This window comes from Leopardus geoffroyi, chromosome B2, assembly GCF_018350155.1.
Source record: "Leopardus geoffroyi isolate Oge1 chromosome B2, O.geoffroyi_Oge1_pat1.0, whole genome shotgun sequence".
In the NCBI taxonomy this organism is placed as follows: Eukaryota; Metazoa; Chordata; class Mammalia; order Carnivora; family Felidae; genus Leopardus; species Leopardus geoffroyi.
Window position 1 is genome coordinate 100,811,022 of NC_059332.1, and position 13,238 is coordinate 100,824,259.

General features: G+C 44.2%; 1 protein-coding gene across 6 annotated transcripts in view; it reads right to left on the reverse strand.

Annotated features, from left to right (window-relative positions):
* Nucleotides 1–13,238, reverse strand: part of FYN (FYN proto-oncogene, Src family tyrosine kinase) — a 214,327-nt gene that overhangs the window by 113,049 nt on the left and 88,040 nt on the right. For all 6 annotated transcript variants that reach the window (XM_045499308.1, XM_045499307.1, XM_045499314.1 and 3 more), the window contains one exon: nucleotides 5,429–5,498. The gene's annotated coding sequence lies outside the window, so the exon portion shown is untranslated. The remainder of the gene's footprint in view (nucleotides 1–5,428; nucleotides 5,499–13,238) is intronic.

A 13,238-nucleotide genomic window follows, 5' to 3' on the forward strand; every position in this document is an offset into this window, starting at 1 on the left:
GTAAATTGTAGAGGGAGGGCTGTTGGCGGATTTATGCGCCACTGGAGCAGACAAGAAGGATGGCGGTCTCACAGTAGCTTCAAAGAATCTGGCTTAGGATGGCACCCAAACTAATCTGGAACGAGGACACTTCTCTTAGTGAGCAAGAAATAGCTTCCAGGGTCAAGAGAACAAGGTAACAGAATATGGTGCTCTACCCTCCCATGCACAGCAGAGCAAGGAGCAGCATGCACTGGTCTGACCTTCAAAATGCCTGATCTGTTCTTTGCATCTTTCAGCCATGCTTATGGGAGGGAATCTTAGAGGCTGGGCAGGGCTTTATATCAGTGTGCACAAGAGTCACCTGGAGAGTGATATGAAGAAAGCACCTGCCACAGGGGTTCAGATTCTGTCCATCTAGAGTGGGCCCAGGCACCTGTACTCGTAAATAGTCTCTCTGGGTGATTCAGATGCAGGCCACAGACTGCCTCTGGGAAAACCTCTCCAGAGATTTCTACAGTTAGGAGGCTTTGCCTTCAACTCTCCCCCATGGAGCATTCTGGCTCTCATTTTATTGCCTTCATGACTTAGAATTTAGGTAAAAGTGCTTTTCTGCCCTCAGATGTGGTTATTTTGGGGGGTTAAAAAACTGTTCTTCCTCTACCTCTGTTCCTCCTCCCCACCCACCTACCATACACATTGTGTAAAGGAAAAGCTGATTTTATTTTGTTGATCTAATCTCTCCTTTCTCATTCACTTTCAAATGAGGACTAGGAAACATTGACTGGGCAGAAAGTTCCGACCCTTCCTTTAAGGAAGGCCAAAGTCCTCAGGTATTAATAGGGAAGTGAAGGAGGTCACCAAAGGCAGAGCTGGGAAAAGGCACAAGTCCTTTTTTTTAATATACTTTTTTTTTTTTTTTTTAGAAAGAGAGAGAGTGAGAGAAGAGTGGGGGAGAGGGGCAGAGGGAGAAAGAGAGAGAACTCAAGCAAGCTCCACGGTCAGCACAGAGCCTGACATGGGGTGGTCCTGGGATCCTGACTTAAGCCCAAATCAAGAGTCAGGTGCTCAACTGACTGGGCCACCCAGGTGCCCCAAGGCACAAGTCTTGAAGAGCAAATGCAAGTGGATACCGACTCCAGCTCATTAGCTGTAGTAAAGGGCACTGAAACGGCCTCCAAAAATTACCCGGAGGTTGGAGAGGCAGTGTTGGCAAATAAGAAGCTATACATGTGTAGCTTTTCAATAGTTTCTTACATTAAAATATTTAGCACTGACATGGTTTTAGTCTCACCTGACACTGCTTACTATTCAGCTTTGGTACATTCCTCCAAATTCTATTCATCTTAAAAAACAGCAGACTGATGAAAATGCAAAATCTCTGGGCTTGGCCATCTGAAAAGAGATCTTTTACCCTTGTCTTCTCCAACGTTCCAGAATGCATTTTTTGCCAAGGGAAAGATTATCAGAAAAGGAAAAATGCAGAGTAGTAAAGTCCAAAGAATATTATACTAAAGGTTTTGGTAAGAAAATATTTATGTCCACCAGCACAAGCCACACCCTTTCTGGGAAGATATTACTAGCCTTGAAGCTGGGTTAGTAGATCCCAAAATATACCTCACAAAGAGCACAGTTACCCTCCCAAAATAAGCCCTATAATTAAAGTCTTTTCAAGTGGATTGTCCTATATCACAACTTGACATACGTTGCTTTAATCTCCCTGCTTTAGCAAGTGTAGCCATCTTGGGCTACAAAAGCTCTCAATAACTTACACTTAAACCAGACTGTGGTGTCACTAGGAAATTGATGCAAATAAACAGCCCTGTGTACCAAAATACTCAATCTCAATCATCTGTAATGAGATCTCTCTCCTCCCTAAGCACATTTTCATCACACCAGAATCGCTGCCCTTGATTTAAAAGGAAGGACTAGCCCAGATTGAAATACCATTACATCTCAAAGGCTATCTAGAGACAGGCACTTGTGAAGAAGCTGGGGCCGAAATTAAAATATGAGACAACCTCTTTTGTGTGAATGTGAGGATCATGTTGTGTGAGTCTCATTTTCAGTTTACAGTCATCAGTATAAGCCTTCAGATGCCCATCTGTCTTGCTGAAGTCACGTCTTGCTTGGAGTCAGGGGCAATGTAAGAGAGAGTCTCTTACGAGACCTTTCAGCCCTATGATTCCCTGACCAAACCTCGTTACGTTTTCTGGTTCTATATTGACCTCTAACTAAATGCCAAAATATTAAAGATTTTATACCTTCAAAATAATAAGTACTTTGGGTATTAAATTTTAAAAATTCCTTCTATATCAGGTTTCTCAGTCTCAGCAGTTTTGACACCTTGGGCCCGATCATTCCGCATGAGGGGGTTGCTGTCCTGTGCACTACAGAATAGTTAGTAGTTAGCAGAATCCATGGCCTCCACCCACGCGATGCCCATAGCACACAACTCCCCACCCCCTGCTGCGACAACCAAAAATGTCTTCAGACATTGACTAGTGTCCTTTGGGAGAACAAAATTAATCCGGGTTGAGAACCACTGCTCTCTGTTTATATATTTACATATCTCCCCCTGGTATGGCTGGGGGGGCGGGGCGGGGGGGAGGAGGGTGGGGAGTCTAGATTTTTCAAGGCACTCACAAGCTTTAATTTTAAGAATTTCAAACTTCCTATGACTCATAATGAAGAGTCAGGACATGTGATATAGTGCTACCTTGAAAGATTTATAAAGGACACTACTGCTGTCTTAAACAAAGGGTGGTGAGGCTTGCCCTCATTTCAGTCAAGACGTGTAAGAAGACGGATTTGCCGTCACCCTATCTCTTGGATGGCTCTTCTCCCTACTTTTAAGAGTTCCATTCTTCGAAGACTACTGTTAACAAATCCTTCATGTTCCATTACCAGGCACTCAGTACTGACTGCAAAAGAAGAACACTGGGGTTGGCGTCTCCTCACATCGTCTATAGGTGCAATGGCCCATGGTACCAATGGCCCAGGGTACCGCTGGTGGACCAACCACCTCAGGGGCAGGGTTCCCAGCGCTGGGCCACGTATCCAGGAGGGGTGTGGTAAAGCAGATGCTTCCTCAAGGAGAGGCAGGGTGGGAGGGAGAGGGAAATAATATCAGGAGACAAACAGTACAAGAATGGAACATGGTAAGTTCAGCCCAGAGAGGGGAAGATGAATGATGGAGAGTGTCTCCAAATACCGGAAGGGCTGGTGTGTGACAGAGTGGAAAGACAGGTCTCTACTTAGAAAGTGACTAAGAGCATAGGCGGCTCAATAATATTTATCACAGGCCTTCCATTGTGCCAGGCACTGTCTGGGCACTGAGACCAGAGGAAGGAAAAAGACCAAGGTCCTGCTTCATGGAGCATATGTCATAATTCAGTGTAAAGACTAGAATGCTTTCCTTCCCTCCCTGCTTCCCTTCTTTCTTTTTAACAATTTGAGCTAAACACCCAGGTATTTGCTCATTTTTTTTTCCCATTGTAAAACTACGGTTTAATTAACATAGAGCAAAATTCACCCTTTTATTGTAGAGTTCGATGAATTTGCAGGAAATATACAGTTGTATCAATATCACCACAGATGGGGGCACCTGGGTGGCTCAGTCGGCTGAGCATCTGAGGTCCGCTCAGGTCACGATCTTGCGGTTTGTGAGTTCAAGCCCCATATTGGGATCGCTGCTGTCAGCACAGAGCCTGCTTCAGATCCTCTGTCCTTCTCTCTCTGCCCCTCCCCTGCTTGCCCTCTCTCTCAAAAAATTAAACAAACAAACAAAAAATATTGCCACAGATCAAGATCCAGGACAATTTCATTACCCTCTAAAATTTTCCTGTTTCCCTTAACTTTTTTTCTTAATTGGCGCAAGCTACTCTTCACGTAGCAAGTTCCCTACCCCTGAGAGAATTTGGACTGCCCTTTGTCACGGGTTCTGTAGATTTGATTTTGGCTCGAGGGAGAATGGGCTGGACAACCCCTGAAGCTGTGTCCATCTCTCCAATTCTATGAAACAAAGGGGTCCACTTAGGGACACTTAATCTTAAACACCAGCCCATCTGCAGTGACATAGTTGATTCCCTCCAACCACAGGAAAAGTCCCATCCCAATGCCGAATTCTTGTAGTTAAAGCTCAAAAATTTAGTCTGATAACTGGATCTCCAGGAGGAGTACATAATAAGCACAGACAAAAAAGTAAATAAATAAAAATAAAGCTTTGGAAATGAATGCCTAAATACGGTACCCGAGACCCAAACCACGGGGACCATCTACTCCCGACCCGTCTTTTCCTTCTCATTATTTTGGTTCATAGTAACGTTAACTCCAAAACTGAATGGAACTCAAACGAACTCCAAACTCTAACTGCACTTGGCTGCAAAGGTAACAGGAAGGTAAGTTAAATTAGTCAAGCACATCTAAGAATGGGTAGGCAGAGGTGGAGAAGACAGCAAATGTCTTGGGGTTCCCACAAGGTGTTACAGAGTGGACTCTGGAGGACGGACCGTGGTGACCAGCCATGACATCTCTTGTGACAGCAAATGTGGTGTGACCAACCCATCCCCAGTGGCCCTCCTGCTAGGAAATATGTACACCTTTTGGTGGTCTGAGTTCAGTGGCAAATGTCTAGTTTCCAAACGAGGCTGTCCTGTTATCAAGAATAACTGCTTTATTGAACACCTACTATGCCCCAGCACTACCTAGCTCATTTTATTCTCATGACAACCGTATGACGGAGGTAACATTACAAGCCTCATTTTACAGATGAGGAAACTGAGGCTCAGGGAGGGTATGTAATAACCAGTTAGTGTAGAACTTAAACTTCAACCCGGGTCTCCTGATCTCAAAGACTGTTCTTTTTACTACTGCTAGCAAGGTCTTCTGGGTGGTTGCTGAATTTAATGTTCTTGGCCTCTCCGGCCACTGTCATGCTGGGACTGGCTCCCAGACGTGCTGAGTTCTTGCTTCCCTTCAACTTTCCATTTCCCAAGCAGCTAACTGACTATTTCTTGTTTCAACAGATAGGCCATAAGGATCTCTCTGCAGCGGAGAATCTTTGTTGCTGTTGTTATTCTATTGGTCTGCAGTTTATTACTCTTATAGTCCATGCTAGACTATACTCATATAGTCCAGGTTACCTAGACTACAAGCTCAACTGTCAAGGGTATTCTTTATCCTGTATTCAGAAACTTTCCTAAATCTAGATTTCTTATTAAATCTTAGAAAACTCCATATTTCTAATATTACTTAATAACATATCAGTAACAACAAGAAAAAAGTCATACTGTTAGAAAGTACCAACTGAATGTTACATCTAATGATAAAATCCCATTTTGTCTAAATTTAGTGCAGATGTAAAAGATGCACAAAACAAGGCATTGGCTTCCCTTTTGGGCACCATTTTACAACAAAAGATATTAGAAGTAAATTCAGCAACACTTACCAAAATTTCCCCCGACTATCACAAACTTCATACACACCACATGTCTTCTAATACAGCTGCTGGACCAGTCCTGAAAGACAAACCACAACAAAAGGAAAAATGCATCGCTAAACAGAAGTAATTTACCCTTCTGGAAACCACAACATCTTCCTTGTTTGGGGCACTCATCAATGTACCAAACTCTTACTGCCAGATTCCTTTTTGTTTTTCACAGGAAGATGAAACCAATTTACAAATTAACTCAGCACCCACTAATAACAAATAAATTAAAATCGGGACAGTGAAATAAACCAGAAACTGTGCTCATACTTTGTTTGAATTTTTAGCCCTTACTTAAAATAATTGAAGACAGGGGCGCCTGGGTGGCTCAGTCGGTTAGGCGTCTGACTTCGGCTCAGGTCATGATCCTCATGGTTTGTGGGTTTGAGCCCCGCGTCAGGCTCTGTGCTGACAGCTCAGAGCCTGGAGCCTGCTTTGGATTCTGCGTCTCCTTCCTTCCCTGCTCCTCCCCCGCTCGTGCTCTCTCAAAATAAATAAATAAAAATTAAAAAAATTTAAAAAATAAAATAAAATAATTGAAGACTAAAGAACTATGCAAAAAGACCTAAAATTGAAGTCATAAAAAATTTCTCCCTCAAACCAATTCCTCTTCCCTGTTTCTTTTAATAATATACTCTCTTCTCTCCTGCTGGCTGAGAGACCCTCACCTTTCTTTTCTAGACTTCATTTTCTTATCTGTAAAATAGGGATTATTGTATTGACCCCCCAGGGTGGTTATGGAGATTAAATGATATAAATTTAGTGACATAAATGTCACAGAAAGGTTTAAAACAGCAGCTGGCATGCAGTAAACACTCAGAGCATTCGAGGAGCTATGATCTTTCTCCTAATCACCCAGGCCTGAAAGCAAACACGGCCTTCCTCACCTCCACTGGACACCGTGGTCCTGGCCTGCCCTTCTCATCCTTCGGGCGTGCGGGACTCACCGCCTTCCCTCTCTCTTATCATCACACTGGCTGGCATCACACCTTGCAGAAACTCAATTCCTGGCCCCAGTTTCTTCCCTTCAAATCCCATTCTCAAGGCTCTGCAAGGCATCCTTCCTAAACCGAACTTAAAGCCTTGTGGAAACACCTTCCACCGCTTCCCATGACCTTCAAATTTCTCTGTGAAATTACATTAGCCTGGGACTCCAACTTCCTTCCGCTTTGTCTCCACATCTTCCATTGGAAGATGCAGTCACCAGTCCTGCCTGAGCCTGTGGGTCTGCTGGTGTCTCTGCCCCACAAATGCTGGTAAGGGGCCTAGCCGTTTTCTGAGGCAGGGGATCTTTATTCCTTTTGTGCCACTGCAGCCTAGAGACATGTTTCTCAGAATGTTTTTATTTATTTTTATTTTTAAAGTTTATTTTTGAGAGAGAGTGCACATGTGAGTGGGAAAAGGGGAGAGAAGGGGAGGGGGAGAGAGGGAGAGGGGGGGGAGAGAGAGAGAGAGAGAGAGAGAGAGAGAGAGAGAGAGAGAGGAGAGGGAGAGAGAATCCCAAGCAGGCTCCATGCTGTTAGTGTGGAGCCAGACATGGGGCTTGAACCCACAAACCATCAGATCATGAGCTGAGCTAAAAGCAAGAGTCTGACGCTTAACTGACTGAGCCACCCAGTGCTCCTCAGAATAATGTTTTTAAATGCTTGAAATTAATACATGCAATGAACAGGATTCAAAAGAGGTATACTGATATGCAGTTATCAAAATACATAACAAAACAGATTTTTTTAATATTTAAATAAGGTCCAGCAAAAGTCTAATAATTACTGTAATCTGAAGTACTATTGGGCATAAATGGTATTTTAGAATATCTGTAACTATAAAGTAATATGAAAACACCCATAATTTCTATTGGTGACAAATAGCTAGTGCTACTTTCATAATAGAAGGAAATGTTAGATTTCTTTCTTTTTTTTTAATGTTTATTTATTTTTGAGAGGGAGAGAGAGACAGAGTGTGAGCAGGGGAGGGGAAGAGAGAGAGGGAGACACAGAATCCGAAGCAGGCTCCAGGTTCTGAGCCATCAGCACAGAGCCCAACGCGGGGCTCGAATCCACGAACTATGAGACCATGACCTGAGCCAAAGTTGGACGCTTAACTAGCCACCCAGCTGCCCTGGAAATGTTAGATTTTGATTAATGGTTAGTAAAAATAAATTTTTTTCCACCATCCAATTTCACAGACCCCTGAACTCCATCCATGGACCCCCAGGTCATGAGCCCCTGCTCTTAGGCCTGGCCTACCTACTTCTCCTCTTCGTGAGCTCTTTCTAACTTGATTTTCCCAATGTGCTCTTATCTTACCCCTGTTTTTCCGTTTTCAAAAATTATGTTTTATTTGATATAGATACTTGAAATATACTTCTGTATCCTACTTTTTAAGCTGTAAAGGAAGGCCCTCTTTTTTTTATTCCTTGCATGGCAAATAATGCCCTGCCTCATAGCACACACAGGAGGGAAGGCACACAGCCAGCACTGTTTGAATGAGTGAGCTCAAGGGCTTGCTTCCTGCCCCACATGGACTCAGCTGATAGGACTATTATGTCACCTCTCTCTGGCAGCTTGTGAGCTCCTAAATATGTAGACAGGACACCTAAACACTCCATATTCAAAGTATAAACTACTGAAATGAGGCAACAAAATGTTCTCTTCTCTTACTTCCCTTTAGAGAGGATGCTCAGATCTCCCAAGAACAGGCTGGACATCACACCATCCTGTCACACAGGAGGCTCCTGTGTGACACAAGCACAATCCCTTCCTTCGTGGAGCACCAAGTCTAGAGCTTTCCCCAGCTAGTGTAGAGTAGATGGGATTCTCTCAATCTTTCAGGGCTTTTGCAAAGACAAGAAATATCCAGTGGTTTCCTAAGTATGGATACCTTGGTGACCTATAAAGACAAGGCCAGTTAAGGTTGCTCTGGCTTCTCACTGGTCTCACAGATATGAGCCTGTGGTCCCAATAGATGGAGGGGTGAAATGTCACCTTCCCTAAGTGACATTGTCCTTGTATATGAGGCCGAAGATAGCAACTCAACAAAGAGACCGCTTCAGGAAGGTCTACTCCATACCTGGCTGTGTACTTCACTCTGAGCCCCCAGGTCTGTGATGAATCTGCCTCAGGAGAGACCAGTCCTTTGGTCTTACCAGCTTTGTCCCTAAACAGCTGCAGCTCACTACAGTCAGAAAAGCATGTGACTCTTGACCTTGGGGTTGTGTGTTTGAGCCCCACATTGGGTGTAGTCTTGAACTTAATAAACTTAAGTAAATAAACTTAACAAGAGAATAGCTCTTCCTTTTCAAATGACAAAAGTATAATGATTTCCTCCACTCATAAGGGCACTGTGACCATTTGCTTTGGAATAAATTCACCACTGGCAGCATCTTCCATGCTCGCCATTATATCAAGTGACGCTTAGGACAGTGAGGGTATACTCTCTCCCCCCAGAGAACTACAAAAGATGAGATACCTATTCAAAACAAAGGCTGGCCTTGGCATACTCTTTTTAAACTTACGGACGCTTATATCCATCTCACTTGAATTTGTTCTTCTTGAGACACACTAGGTATATGGTATTAAATAAAAACAGCTTAATGATAATGAACAGGAGCATGACTGTTTAATCTTTTGTTTCAAGAATTATGACATATACATCCTCATAAATAAATAGTAAGATATTTACAGGCATTCCCACACAACACACTGCACTGCATGTACTTTTTGTTTCTAATACATATCATAGACTATGTGCGGCTCCCGATTAAAGGTAAGATCTCATTACCACTGGGAACAAGTATCTCTAACATGGTTCTCATCTGCATGGGTCATCCCTTCTCCCTTCTTCCTAGCAGATCCCCCATACTCCTTCAGCCACAGTGCCTCAGGGGCAGGCGACAACACTCCCAGCTGGAGGGTGGGGACTTGATGGGTCTAAGGCTTTGCAGTGTGCCAACCAGCAACATCAGCATCACCTGGGAACTTCTGAGAAATGTCAACTCTGAGGTCCCATCCCAAACCTACTGAGTCAGAATCTATGTTACAAGATCCCCAGGTGATCTGTGTGTCCACAAGGTTTCAGATGCACTGATCTAAGGGGAACGCATTCCTCTTGCCAATGACTGGTTCAAGACTAGGCATGCGACCCAATGCAGGCCAACAAGATGTGAAGAACGGTTTCCTGGGAGCTTCTTCTCATTCTGAGATAAATTCCTCCTTTGTGAATGTTCCATGGGATGTGATGCCTAGGGCTTCTGTAGCTACCTTGCTCAGTCTAATGATAAAGCTGGCCCAGAGAGGAAGGTAAAGATAAAAAACCCCAGAGAAGCAAAGTTGGGGTGACTGCATTAGGTCAACCCTGAAGTCTGTGGAACCAATGGAATCCAGTACATTTCATATTGTTCAGGCCTCCATGAGTTGGGTTTTCAATGACCAGTAGCTGGAAAGTATCTTGACCACTCAGTGCCCAATAAAGCATTATACAAGGAACAGAACACAGAGGCACTGGGCTCAGCCACATGCTGAAGAGTCCAGACAAGTTGGTGCATCGAGAGGCCACAGCAACAGTTTAGAGACTTGTTTTGTTTGGGGAAGTGACCCAGGAGTATTTCTGGTTCTGACAACCTTTGTTCACTTTGCACATTTCCAAGAGCTTTCTAAATCAGCCAGTTTAAATGATCAACCAGAGGAAGTGCTGAACACTTTCCAAATTATTTTAGCCAGAGTGGTCAACAGTTGCTTTCCCCAGAAGCCACATGGATGTCATTTCCTGTAAAGACAATGGGAGACTAATTGCTCAGCCTCAGACTCCAGTAGGGAAGACAACCTGTGACATGTAATTACTGGCAGGGTAAATAAGGAAAAGCTGGAGGATCTCAGAATCTGCTTTTGGATCCACTCCAATAACTTGGGGGAAAGTAAAAAAGAGCCAGCTGGTCTAGAGAAAGATTTGAGGGGCCAGGAGCTTAGGCAGTTGCTCTTAGCATTTTTACATACCACTGGTACTTATTTAAGACCTTTCTGAGGAAACCAAGTAGATCTGCTCTTATATAAAGCCATATACGGCTTTGGTGTAACTTTGCTTCATGTACAGGAGTGATGTGGTCAAGGAGAAGTGGGTGTCTAAATGGACATGATCTCTTCTGTGTTATAGCTTCTTAGCCCCAACAGGATATTTTGAGGGATGGGTTTGTCATGTTGGCTTGATGAAAGATGTGCTTTCTTTCCCTTTTTTTTTTTTTAAGTTTATTTATTGTGCGAGAAAGAAAGAGAGAGCATGAGCAGAGGAGGGGCAGACAGAGAGAATCCCAAGTAGGCTCCAGAACTGTCAGCGCGGAGCCGGACGCGGGGCTCAAACTCACGACTGTGAGATCATGACCTGAGCCGAAATCAAGAGTTGGATGCTTAACTGACTGAGCCACCCAGGCAACCCCAAGAACGTGCTTTCTATCGTGGAGTGAATATTAGTTGGGTTTCCACAGAATTTTCTGTATGTTCTATCACCTCAGATCTCTTTTTCTCCCCCAAAGCTTTTTGCCTTCTCTTCCCTGGTATTTCATATACTTCCATAGTCCCAACCATTACCCCTTGTCACGTGTTTTAAACTATATCCCTAGATCTATCACCCATGCTACCTCCTAAATATAATGTACCTTAAAGGTGGGGACCTCGTTTTGGTCACTGCTAGTGTATCAATGCTTAGCACAGTGGCTGGCGTTGAGTGTTGTATGTTTGTTGAATGAGTGAGTGAAAGTCTTCACTCAGAGTCTTAGGATGACTCACAGAAGTTCTTGCTATGACCTCCTAACTGGCCTGACTTTGGTGTCTCCTTTTCCCACTCTACGGACACACATGAAAGCTCTGAAATACAGCTCTGATCATGTCAGTTTCAGAATGCCCCAGCTGGGAATGACTTATTAGCTGTATTTTCCAGGTGAGAAACTGGTCCCAGTGAGACCAGGAGACTTGCCTTAGGTCTTACGAATAGTAGGTGGCAGAGGCAGGATTATAACTCAGGATGCTAACCAGTGGTTCTTGCCACCATGCTACTGACTGGTTTGAAATCTTCAGTGATCTTTCAGTAGAACCTAGTACAGGGCTAGGTATGTAGAAGTTACATAATAAATATTTGTTAACTGACTGGATAAATGAGTGTCTCCCTTTTGCGTATACCAATGGGTTTCAGTTTTTCTTAAAGTGGAATACTCTTTAAAGAAAGACGATTCTCAGGGTGCCAGGGTGGCTCAGTCGGTTAAGGCTCCGACTTCGGCACAGGTCATGATCTCACAGCTCGTGGGTTTGAGCCCCGCATCGGGCTCTGTGCTGACAGCTCAGAGCCTGGAGCCTGCTTCGGATTCTGTGTCTCTCTCTCTCTCTCTTCCCCTCCCCTGCTCACACTGTCTCTCTCTCCCTCTCAAAAATAAATAAACATTTAAAAAAAAAAAAAAGAAAGAAAAGAAAGACGATTCTCCAGTATACAACATGGAGAAGAGGGGAGTTCCTCTGGACCTTTGCCCCTGCAGTGCCTCTGAGCCACCTCCTAAGAACCTCAGGGCTTGGTGGCACTGCAAAAAAACAAAACAAAACAAAACACGGATGACTTACACAAACTCTTCAACTTTGTACCTAAAGCCACCATTACTCCAAACCCACCTCAACCTTATCTTCCATTTCTTCTTCCTCCTTCATGCCCAGTCTTACCAAAGCACTTGCTGTTCCCAGCATCTGCCCCTTCCCCGGGCCTTCCTGTGCCGTTTCTTCCCTCTTATGTGTTCTTACTTCCACTTGCAAGAATGGAGAACCAACCTGCCCTCAGGCCCAACTCTAATATAAATCCCTCCCTGAAGTTCCTGCCCAATTTCCTCCACTAGAATCAATCTCACTCTATTTGTACCTCTCCTATAGAACTTACCATATCATCTACTGCAAGGGAAAGAGACAGCTCCTTGAGGGCAGGAACCTACTCTAAATTTATCTTCGAACAACTGGCACCTTGCTTGGCCCAATGCCTTGCACAGAAGAGGCACTTCTAGTCATTTTGTTGCATTCAAAGGACTTTATCCTTTTTAGTTCACTTCTGTGACCAATTATATAAATTCTCCAATGGGGATTCCAAGTCTTCCTCTAGACAATAGAGGCTGATGATAAGCCAGCACACACTTGTGGAGCCCCCTTACTAAGAAACAACTGTATGAGTCTTTGCTGAGTCTTATTGTCAAAAGCAAAGAATGTGGGGGCAGGGAGAGTGACTTCCCCTCCCCTCCATAGCTCTCCTGTGGCTGTGGCTGCCCTGCACAGCGTGAGGTACAAGCTGGGCAGCCTGTGCACAAAGATAACAATAGATTTCAAATACAGTCCTGACTCCTTCCATGCTCCAATATTCTCTGCGAGTCTAAAGTCAATTGTCTGAAAAATTAAAGCGTTCCAAATGGCGGGATAATGCATTAAACAAGCCAGTGCACAAAGCCCAATCACAAGGGAGGAGGACGGGAACCAGAAAACACAGGGTTCCCTAGGAAACCAAACCCACTTTATGACTACTGTGGCCTTCGCTCCCCTTGGGGGAGGAGGAGGGGTGCTCTGAGAAGGCACCACTGACCCATCTGCTTCCCTTGCCTGCGGGGCTCTATTTCTTCTGGCTTTACTCCAATGAGCTGGGGAGACTCAACTGAGGCTCGGTTGTTGCTTGTTTGATTATTTGCTGGAGGGGGAGTAAAGAGCAGAAGAAAAGAGGAGGAAGGCAGACAGAAAAAGAGATGAGCAGAGAAGGCACTTGG